This window comes from Hypanus sabinus, chromosome 11, assembly GCF_030144855.1.
Source record: "Hypanus sabinus isolate sHypSab1 chromosome 11, sHypSab1.hap1, whole genome shotgun sequence".
NCBI lineage: Eukaryota > Metazoa > Chordata > Chondrichthyes > Myliobatiformes > Dasyatidae > Hypanus > Hypanus sabinus.
The window spans coordinates 58,679,279-58,689,994 of NC_082716.1; the positions used below are offsets into that span (position 1 = coordinate 58,679,279).

At 44.3% G+C, this 10,716-nt stretch overlaps 1 protein-coding gene across 2 annotated transcripts in view; it reads right to left on the minus strand.

Annotated features, from left to right (window-relative positions):
• Positions 1-664, minus strand: part of LOC132401991 (ubiquitin-conjugating enzyme E2 U-like) — a 56,123-nt gene extending 55,459 nt beyond the window's left edge. For both annotated transcript variants that reach the window (XM_059984408.1, XM_059984407.1), the window contains exon 1: positions 594-664. The gene's annotated coding sequence lies outside the window, so the exon portion shown is untranslated. The remainder of the gene's footprint in view (positions 1-593) is intronic.
• Between the last annotated feature and the right edge of the window lie 10,052 nt (positions 665-10,716).

Below are 10,716 nucleotides of genomic sequence, written 5' to 3' on the forward strand. Positions count from 1 at the left end.
GGAGCTAATTTTTATGCTGAAGGTATTTAGATTGTTCTATGAGTAGCTATAACAAGGTTTTTTTGAAGAGTGGGTAATCAGGAGGGGTACTTTGGAGGGTATTTGGATTTAGTTAAGGAATTATTAAGGATGTTCTTTGGGGATAGTGTTATTGAAAGCTTTACTGAAGTGGGGAGTGGATGGTGCCTTGTTCCGAACTGTTGCTCCTCCAGTAAGCATCTCTGATTCCCAGACCAGACCGTGATCAACCTCACTGTAAACCGAGAATGACGCAGAAGGTGGTTATTCGGCCGACGGGTTCCAAGCTGGGTCCTAGCTTCATTTCCATGTAGCCAAGCGACTTATTCTCTCTACAAATGCCCAATAACTCCCCTTTAAGTCTCTTGCCCTTAACCTGCCACAGAGAGGTGATTTGCAGGCTCCAAGTAACCCACCAACCAGACTTCGAGATCTGAGAGAACGTCGGTCCTGCTCGACTTCTCCAGCATTTTTATCGACAGTTATATAGCCTGGCATTTTGCAAGAAACCGCTTCTCGTATTCGCAGCCAGCAGTAGAGGTGCGGTTCGACGCTGGCCCGAGTAGTGCACTCACCAAACAGCGACTGACAATCGCCTCTCCACGGACCGAAGGTCAGACGATCGGGTACCGGAAGTATTGTTCTGGTTGCCGGGTGACGAGTCCGCTTCTTTCCCCAGGTGCGGCTCTGCCCCCTGGTGGTCGCAGGCCATCACTGTTGCTCAGGGGACTCAAAAAACACATCAAAACTTCCATTTTCATTACGCTCAGAAATTGAGCCTCCGTCCTCCAATTAATTTGATTGTTGTCATCAACTTCGAAGCAGAGAATCTCCAGAATCTAAATAACGTCCCATCAAGTAAGGTAAACAAGAAATCATGTGTGAAGTATACTTGCCACAGAATTACTAAGGTATCAATGTGTTTTAGAGAGATATATAGAAAAGTAGAGACTTTATTGATCCCAAAGGAAATGACAGTGTCACAGTAAGTAAGAAAGAATACAAAATAAATTAACTTATACAGTCTAACAATGGGGGTGCAGGTTATCACTTCCCGGCTAAAGGTTGACTCATGATAGAGCCTAATGGCCGAAATTAAGAATGCCATCATTAGGCGCTCTTTGGAGCAGCGCGGTTGTCGTAGTCATTACTAAAAGTGAGCCTCTGTTCAGCCAAGGTGGCATGCAGAGGGTGAGAAACATTGACTAGAATTGCCAGGATTCTCCGAAAGGTCCTTACTGAGACCTAAACATTAGCAAATTTGCCGATGACACAAAGCTGGGTGGCAGTGTGAAATGTCAGGAGGATGTTATGAGAATGCAGGGTGACTTGGACAGGTTGGGTGAGTGGGCAAATGTATGGCAGATGCAGTTTAATGTGGATAAATGTGAGGTTATCCACTTTGGTGGCAAGAACAGAAAGGCAGATTGAGGAAGGACATTCTTGCTATTGAGGGAATGCAGTGTAGGTTCACAAGGTTAGTTCCTGGAATGGCGGGACTGTCATATGTTGAAAGATTGGAGCGACTGGGCTTGTATACACTGGAATTTAGAAGGATGAGAGGGGATCTGATTGAAACATATAAGATTATTAAGGGATTGGACACGCTGGAGGCAGGAAGCATGTTCCCGCTGATGTCCAGAACTAGAGGCCACAGTTTAAGAATAAGGGGTAGGCCATTTAGAACAGAGATGCGGAAAAACTTTTTCACCCAGAGAGTGGTGGATATGTGGAATGCTCTGCCCCAGAAGGCAGTGGAGGCCAAGTCTCTGGATGCATTCAAGAGAGAGTTGGATAGAGCTCTTATAGATAGCAGGGTCAAGGGATATGGGGAGAGGGCAGGAACGGGGTACTGATTGTGTATGATCAGCCATGATCACAGTGAATGGCGGTGCTGGCTAGAAGGGCCGAAGGGCCTACTCCTGCACCTACTGTCTATTGTCTATTGTCCTTTTTCTACCACAGCCACCAGTGTATCCAGTTTGACTCCTGTAACAGAGTTAGACATTCCGATCAGTTTATTGAGCCTGTTGGCATCACCCGTGTTGATGCTATTGCCCCAGCACACCACTGCATAAAAGATTGTACTGGTGACAACGGACTGGTAGAACATGTGAAGGTTTTCTTGATCAGACAAATGCTGGAGTTGCCTATGATACAATTTCTTGTGAATGAATGATTTATACAAAGTGAAGAATTTTTTTAAAAACAACAGAAAATGTTAACACCATGACCTAAAAATGTCCCAAACAGCAACTGAGAATCTGCTCAGTTCCAGGAATTTAACACTCAATAACGACACATGTATACACCTGTATATTTCTAAGTCAGGATGGTGTGTGACAATGAAGTCATTGTTTTTGTTTGCAAAAGTGACCAAAAGAATAGATGAGGGCAGGACAGCGGGTGTCCACCAGGATTTCACAAGGCTTTGGACAAAGTCCCACATGGTAGACTGGTCCAGAAAGTTAGAATACACAGGATCCAAGGTAAACTAGCCAATTTGGCTTGATGGTATGGGGCAGAGGGTGGTGTGGAAGGTTTTTTATATTCAATGCTTTATAGTGGTTTTCCTCGGGAATTAGTGTTCAGTTTCCTGTTGCTTGCCATGTATTGATAATTCGGTTGAGAATGTAGTGGCATAATGACAGTCTGTCATACGGGGGGTGTTGGGAGCGGACCCAAATGCAAGACACAGACACCGAACTACCAGGAACAGGACTAGGCATGAGAAGGAAGCAGAGGAAGAGAAGAAGAAAAGACACTGGACATGACACCGGCCCCCGGATGGGACAAGACTCCGGGCCTGGGTTAGGACCTGACTAGGATAGTGGAACCAGGACATGGAACTGGGAACTGGGAGCCTGGGCTTGGACTCCAAGCCAGAGACTGGACAAGGACCCAGAACCTGGGTCTTGACTCGGGCTCGGACTCCAGAACCCGGCGAGGACAAGACATGGCTACAGGACGAGGAGAGGCACAGGGGAACCCCAGCACAGGATGAGGGAATCCCAGCACCGGGCTGGGCAAGGTACTCCTGTGCTGGGTGAGGCACATGGACAAGACAAAAACACAGAGCCTTGGTCAAGGGAGAAACAACAGGACTGGACGTGAGACTCCTGGACAAGGGAACCCCAGCACAGGATGAGGGAATCCCAGCACCGGTACTCCTTTACTGGGCGAGGCACATGGACATGATGAGGACACAGCCTACAGAGAGACAGGGACATGGAACACAGAGCCGGGACCCCTCCTTGGATACAGGATGTAGGGCTGGGACTCATTACACAGAACACCAAACAACGATGAGAACAACGAGACAGTTCCCAACGTTAGGTAGCATCAAAACGGCCAGACCTACCTAGCGAAGGTGTGGACGTGGAGAGGCAGTTCCCAACGCTAGGTAACGGCAAAAGGGCCGGACCTACCTAGCGAAGGTGTGGACATGGAGAGGCAGTTCCAAACAGAGGCAGAGGCGAGGCGAGGCTCCAGGTTGAGGCGAGGCGAGGTGAGGTGAGGCGAGGCTCCAGGCAGAGGCGAGGCGAGGTGAGGCGAGGCTCCAGGCAGAGGCGAGGCTCCAGGCAGAGGCAGAGGCTCCAGGCAGAGGCGAGGTGAGGCGAGGCGAGGCTCCGGGAGTAAGATGAGGGGAAAGGATACAGACAGGGGTTTGGGCAGGAACAATCCAGCAGCCAGAGGCTGAATCCTGAAGCTATTTATGAGCCAGCCCAGACAAGAATCAGCTGCCTCAACAGAAACTGGGGAAACCCAGAAAACCTGGAATAAGGAACATGGACCGGACCATGAACTGGAATGCAGATTGCACGGACCAGACCATGACACAGTAAGCTCGTTGATGACACCGAAATGGGAGGTATAGTGGACAGTGAAGGTTCGCTAAGGTTAGAACAGGATATAGATCAACTAGAAAAATAGACAAGGGACTGGTAGATGGAATTTAACTGAAAATGTGAAGCAATATATTCAAACCATGGCAGAACATATACAATGAATGGCAGAGTCTTGGAATGCCGTTGAATACTTTAGGTACAGGTACACAGTTCCTTGAAAGTGGCAATACAGACAGGCAGGATGATGAAGAAGGTGTGACATATCGGCCAAGGCACTGAGTACAGGAATTGGGATATTATAGTTGTATAGATTGTTAGTTAGTTTGCACTTGGAGCTTTCTGGTCACCACACCTAGGAAAAATGAGGTTAATCCGGAAAAGGTGCTGAAAAGATCAAGAAAGTTGTTGCACAGATTGGAGGGCCTGAGTTATAAGGAGAGATCTGGGTCACCTAAAGCATGCTGAGCAGTTTGATGACCCACCTTCCATTCTCCTTTTCCTCTTGGACAGTCTACTCTGGCCTTCTGCCTGCTCTGGATCTTTTAATCTCTTACTGCCAATAGGACATCAACAGTCTCAGTCACTTTATCCAACCTCAGCTCCTCTGAATGCATTGCCCTTCACTCTCTCTGTACCTATTTTAACTTCACTATCAAACCCACTGACAAAGGTGGTGTTGTTGTAGACTAGCATCTACCTCGCTGAGGTTAGATGGCCACACTCAGATACCACCTCTTGCCGCTTAAATAATACCCTACGAGAAAGGATCAGGCAGCACCAATCTCATCACTTCTGGAGATCTCTCATGTACTGCCACCAGCCTTATAGTTCCTGCACACCCACTGCTTGTTTCCAGCTTCTACCCAAGATCCATAATCCTAACCATGTCAGTAGGCCCATTGTTTTGGCGTGCTCCTGCCCACTGATTTTCCCTTCTCTCAGTTCCTCTGCCTCTGCCACATCTGTTCTCAGGACAAGGCTTTCTATTCCTGAACTCTGAGATGTTCCCTTTTCCTTTTCAGAAAACAGGGTTTCCCATCACTGCTTTTGAGGCTGTCCTCTCATCTCCTCCATTTCCCTTGTCCTCACCTACCACACCACGTGCCTCCAATGATGTGATAACCAACAACTCATTTATCGCAACTTCCACCATCTCTAACAGAATCCTACCATCAGGCACATCTTTTACTCCTTCCCCTAACCCATTTTGCTTTCTTCAGAGATTGCTCTCTACGTAACTCACTCAGCCCTCTCCACTGATCTGCCTCCCTGCACTTATTCCTGCAAGTGTGGCAAGCACTGCACCTACAAAGCTATGTGACTTATATCAGTATCTAGAGTAAACATTAAAAAAGGGAAGAAAATCAGGAAGAAAGGGGAATCATAATATTTTTGTGTTGGAGATTCATCTCTGGAGACAGCTTATCTTCTGATGCCTATTATAAACCTACAGACCCTCATGGCTACCTGGACTTTACCTTTTCCTACCCTGTTCCTTATAAAAACGCCATCCCCTTCTCTGAATTCCTCCTTCTCCATTGCATCTGCTCTCAGAATGAGGCTTTTCATTCTAGAATGAAGGAAATCCACCATTGATGCTGCCCTCAACCGCATCTCCTCCATTTCACACACATCTGCTTTTACCCCATCTTCCCACCACCCTACCAGGGATAGGGTTCCTCTTGTCCTTACCTACCACCCCACCAGTCTCTGCATCCAGCACATAATTCTCCATGACTTCTGCCATCTCCAATCTCCATCTCCCACCACCAAGCGCATCTTCCCCCCCCCCCCCCCAACTTTCTGCTTTCCCCAGAGATCGCTCTGTATGCGGCTCCCTTGTCTATTTGTCCCTCCCCACTGATCTCCCTCCTGGCACTTATCCTTGCAAGTGGAACAGGTGCTACACCTGCCCCTACACCTCCTCCCTCACTACCATTCAGGGCCCCAAACAGTCCTTCCAAGTGAGGCGACACTTCACTTGTGAGTGTTGTTGGGGTCATATACTGTGTCTGGTGATCCCAGTGTGAGCATCAATTTCTGGTCCCCCCTTCACTATTCCCCATCCCCTTATTTCCTTGTCTGCTCATCTCCCCCTCTGGTGCTCCTTTCTTTCTTACATGGCTTTCTCTTGTCTCCTATTGGACTCCCCCCTTTCCAGCCCTGTATCTCTTTCACCAATCAACTTACCAGCTTTTTGCTTCATCCCTCCTCCTCCCAGTTTCACCTAACACCTTGTGTTTCTCTCTCCCCGCTCCACTTTTTAAATCTACTCCTCAGCTTTTTTTCTCCAGTCCTACTGAAGGGTCTCGACCTGACTGTACTTTTTTTCCATAGTTGCTGCCTGGCCTGCTGAGTTCCTCCAGCATTTTGTGTGTGTTGTTTGGATTTCCAGCATCTGTGGAGTTTGTGTTATTTTTTGTGTTGTTATTTTGAGTGGGTCATAGTTGTATAACATTGAAATGAACACTTGGTACCACCACATCCATGTTGACCTTTTTGCCTATCTACTGATCCCATTTAGGGCCTTCTCTGCCTTGTTATTTAAGTGTCTGATGAAATGCTTCTTTAAATATAATAATTGTTATCATTCCACCACCATCACTGGCAATGTACTCCAGATATCAACTACACTTGTGTAAAAGTTTGTCCCTTTGATCCCCTTTGATACTCCTTGCTCACACCCTAAGCCTTTGCCTTCTTGTTTTCAATACCCTACCATGGTAATAAGATTCTGATTATCTACCCTATCTATGCCTCTCATGATCTTATATTGTTCTATCAACCTCCCTCACTTAAGGGAAAGCAAGCCCAACCTATTTAATCTCTTCCGTCAACCTAGGCAACATATTGGTGAATCTCCTCTGCGTTCCTTCAGAATAAAATCCTTTTTATAGTGTGTAAATCAGTATGGTCCTCTATACTCAAGTTTTTGATAGAAGACTTGAGAACAAAGAAAATAGGAGCTAGTCTTTTGATCTTTCAAGACTGCTGCACTGTTCATTTCGTTTGTAGATAATTGCCCTAAGCCTCAAATCCTTTTCTCTGTGCCAATTTCACATAGCTCTCAGTTCTCCAAACTTTCAAAAATGTATTCCCTTTAAATAATGAGCATTGTAGCCTCCACAACCTGCTGGTTTAGAAAATTTCAAAGATACACCATCCTCTGTGAAAGAGTCCTATGCAACTTTGTTATAAATGACTGACCCTTGTATCTATGCATCCTTGTCTGAGACTCACTCACTAGTGGAAACATCAACCATTTCATATGTTCCTATGTCTTGACATTTCAATTATATCATCCTCATCCTTCTAAACTTAAAGAAACACAGAACCTTTTGTCACCGGACAATCCTCTCATCCCAGGAATCAACCTAGTTAATCTGGCCCATGTACTATGCCAGTTTATCCTTTCAAAACTGTAATGTCAAATCTGTACACAGTATTGCAGGTGCAGAGACACTACATGAATGTAACAATGCTTCACTATTTTTAGACTCCAGTCCCTTAGAAATAAGGCCAATATGCCATTTGTATGCTTCACTTAGCTTTTCGTGTCATTCCTCACTTGTTCATTAATCACCGATTCATCTGGTGCTCGGGAAAACAAAAATGCAAGCTTCTCTAACCTCAGTGAACTGCTGTGTTGACACATAGTCAGTGTACATTAAATGCAAGCACTGAAGAGTTCATTGGATATTATACAAATTCATATTAGCAAGTAACATAAAAGTATACATTATCCAATTAAATAATATCTTTAAAACAAAAGTAATTTTAACATGCACAGTTTGCATCACCGCAAACAATGAAGAGGTGAGCAAAGGCAAGGCTGAGTCGAGGGTTGAAGCATGCGGGTGTGAGGCGAGGCTGAGGCATACTTCAGATGAAGTCGGGGTGAGGTTGAGGCATATTTGAAATAAGTCAGGGCTAGCAGAGAAAAGGAGGAAAGGCAGATTAGGAACCTTTCCACCAAAACTGAGAGCGATGTTTAATTGAAAACAAAGTACACTGCAGATGCTGTGGTCAAATCTTTGTACGTTGTAAAGGTTTAGTTGATCTAAGTACTGGGCCAATTTGGAAAGGTCGGGGCTGAAATATGGCAGCGGGGTCCAGGCCCAGAGCATATTGACGCGACAGGGCCCAGGTCCCAGTGTGAGGAATGAATCAATGTTTGAATGATTTAAATGCTGGGCCAGGTGGTTTGAAAGGTGTCAGGTCCAGAGGCAAGGGTTGGGATGGGTCTGCTTGCTGTTCTATGACACTTACTCTGCTTTTCAGTGCGCTGAGGCTGAGGCTGAGGCTGCTCTGGCTGCTCCAGGCTTTGTGTCTGCGGGCTCCGTGATGTTTACTGTGCTGTGTGCTGAACGGAAGCTGACACAGTGGGCCTATTCTGAGGACTCACTTTCATTCTAAATGCTATTTTCTTACTTGTATTGTTTGCATGATTTGTTTTTCTCTCTCTCTCTCTGCACATTGGGTGTCAGTCATTTTTTTAATAGGTTCTTTTTGGGTTTCTTGTTTTGTGGCTGCCTGTAAGAAGATGAATCTCAAGGTTGTACAAAGCCTATGTACTTTATTAATAAATGTACTTTGAACTTTTGAGTTTGCCAAGTGCATCCCTTTAACCGAACATTGCGGCCATATGTAACCTTTTCTACCATAAATATGTTGATACTTGCTGGTGGTGTATGATTCTATGATCATTTGACTACAGTATCTTGCAAAAAAATGCCTTGCACACTGTTTTCTGAAAGGGCAAAGAGAATATCTAAAGAGATGGGGAAATCCGAGTCAAGATTGAAAAGTAAAGATATAATCCTATACAATATAGTGATCAGTAGTCGTGACCCTTGGCAGCTCAGACTGCAGCCAATTACACCATCCTTAATGCTGCACAGACCAGAATGATTATGGCCCGGTGTCCCAGAAACAATGGGAGAAAATTATTGAATGAGAATGGGAAAAATGTGTATGATTTGCCAATGGCAGCTTATATTGAAATTAGCTTCAGGTCATGGCATATCGTCAGCTAATCGACAGAAATAAAATCAACTGAATTTGTAGTTAAGGTTAAAAATAATTGACCTCAGTCCCAACTTCTCATGAAAGCTATTTACAACTTAACTTTACACAGTTTACTTTGGTAAATGCAAGATCCGATGTAATTTTTCTTTCATCAATTAGTGATTTAAATTAGGAGCAACCAGTTGACAACTCCAAATTGGACAGTCTAAAGCCCAGTGGAGAAAGGTGGTGTTTTGGGAATGGGGCTAGCAACCTGATCCTGTAGTATCCTAGACTTACAGGATTGCTAACAGAAGCTACAAAGACATCATCCCTGGGGAAATAAAGATATTCATCCAGAAGACATACAAAGTAGTGTGATGAAAGCTGAAAGTCTGTGGAAGCCACAGGACTAATCATCCTTCTATGATCCAGAACCACCACCAATAGAACATGGAACTGAGGTCATCAAAGAACACTTTAGGAAGCTGACACCAAGAAGATGGGCTACACCTGGGGACAACTTGAAAGATTGGCCTTGGACAAAGAACTCTGGTAAGCTGTTGTTGGCAGCCTGTATCCCAGTAGGGATGATGGGCTTAACTAACTTATTAACTAACAATTAGTTGACAAGTGCCCCAGTAGATCTTAAATACTATTTATCTTACCATATAGAAAATTATTCATTCAAAAATATCACTAGATTTTCAGATGGAAGATATTGCATAGATTAATATGCAATTATGCTGATCAACTGTGATAGTTACTTACTGATCTGCTTGAGGTTTTTAATGGGTAGGTTACTGAGAATTTCAAATAGTAACTAGAACTAATACAACATTTTTTGTTAATAAACAAAGAAAACTTAATAGTACTTTCAATGCTACTATGTCAACATAGTTTGTTGAAAGTAACTGAATAACAGTGGAATTTTGTGTTTATAGATCTAACAGGAGTTGAGTAAGTGTTTTGACCTTGCTCCCTTTCCCAAATATGTTGACATCACAACTATAGCTCTGTTAATGGTGATTGCTGCACACTTTATTCATGACACTTTACAGCATATGTTGGCAGTCTAGATCATTTTTCACTTGATGTATCCTACTGAGACTTCAACTGACTACTCTGTGCACTCTTTTCTACAATGGACTTCGTTCTCTTAAACCCGACTTTGACTATAGAACTCAACCAATTCCCCTTCATTAACCTGTTTCTGAGTGGAAATACTAATAATCGGGGCGCTATGGTGGTGTAGCAGTTAGTGCGACATTGTTACAGTTCTGGGCATTCCAGAATTCGGAGTTTAATTCCAGTGCTGCTCTGTAAGGAGTCTGTATGTCCTCTCCATGGAATGTATGTGTTTCCCTGTGTGCTCCGGTTTCCTCCCACAGTCAAAAGGTGCAGTGGGCAGGTTAATTGGTCATTGTAAATTGTCTTGTGATTAAGTTAGGGTTATTCAGGTTTATTGGGAGTTGCTGGGGCAGCATGGCTCAAAGGGCTTGAACGGCCGACTCTGCGCAATACATAAATAAATTTGGTGATAAATTCAAATGTTCAAACTTTATTTCTTTAGAGTTTTAAGAACTTTTATTTTCCCTTTTGAATTGTATTTGAAATTTCTTAGATTAAATGTCTTGCTTTCTGGAGTTGCCCCGTGTTTTGGGATTTAATCTTACTCACCAAAAGACAGAAGCAAAGTTAGGCCATTTGGCCCATCAAGTCTTCTCCACTATTCAATCATGGCTGATGCTTTTTTTCTACACATCAGCCCCACCACCCACCCTTCTCTCTCTAACCTTTGATGCTGTGTCCAATCAAGAACCTATCAATCTCTGCCTTAAAT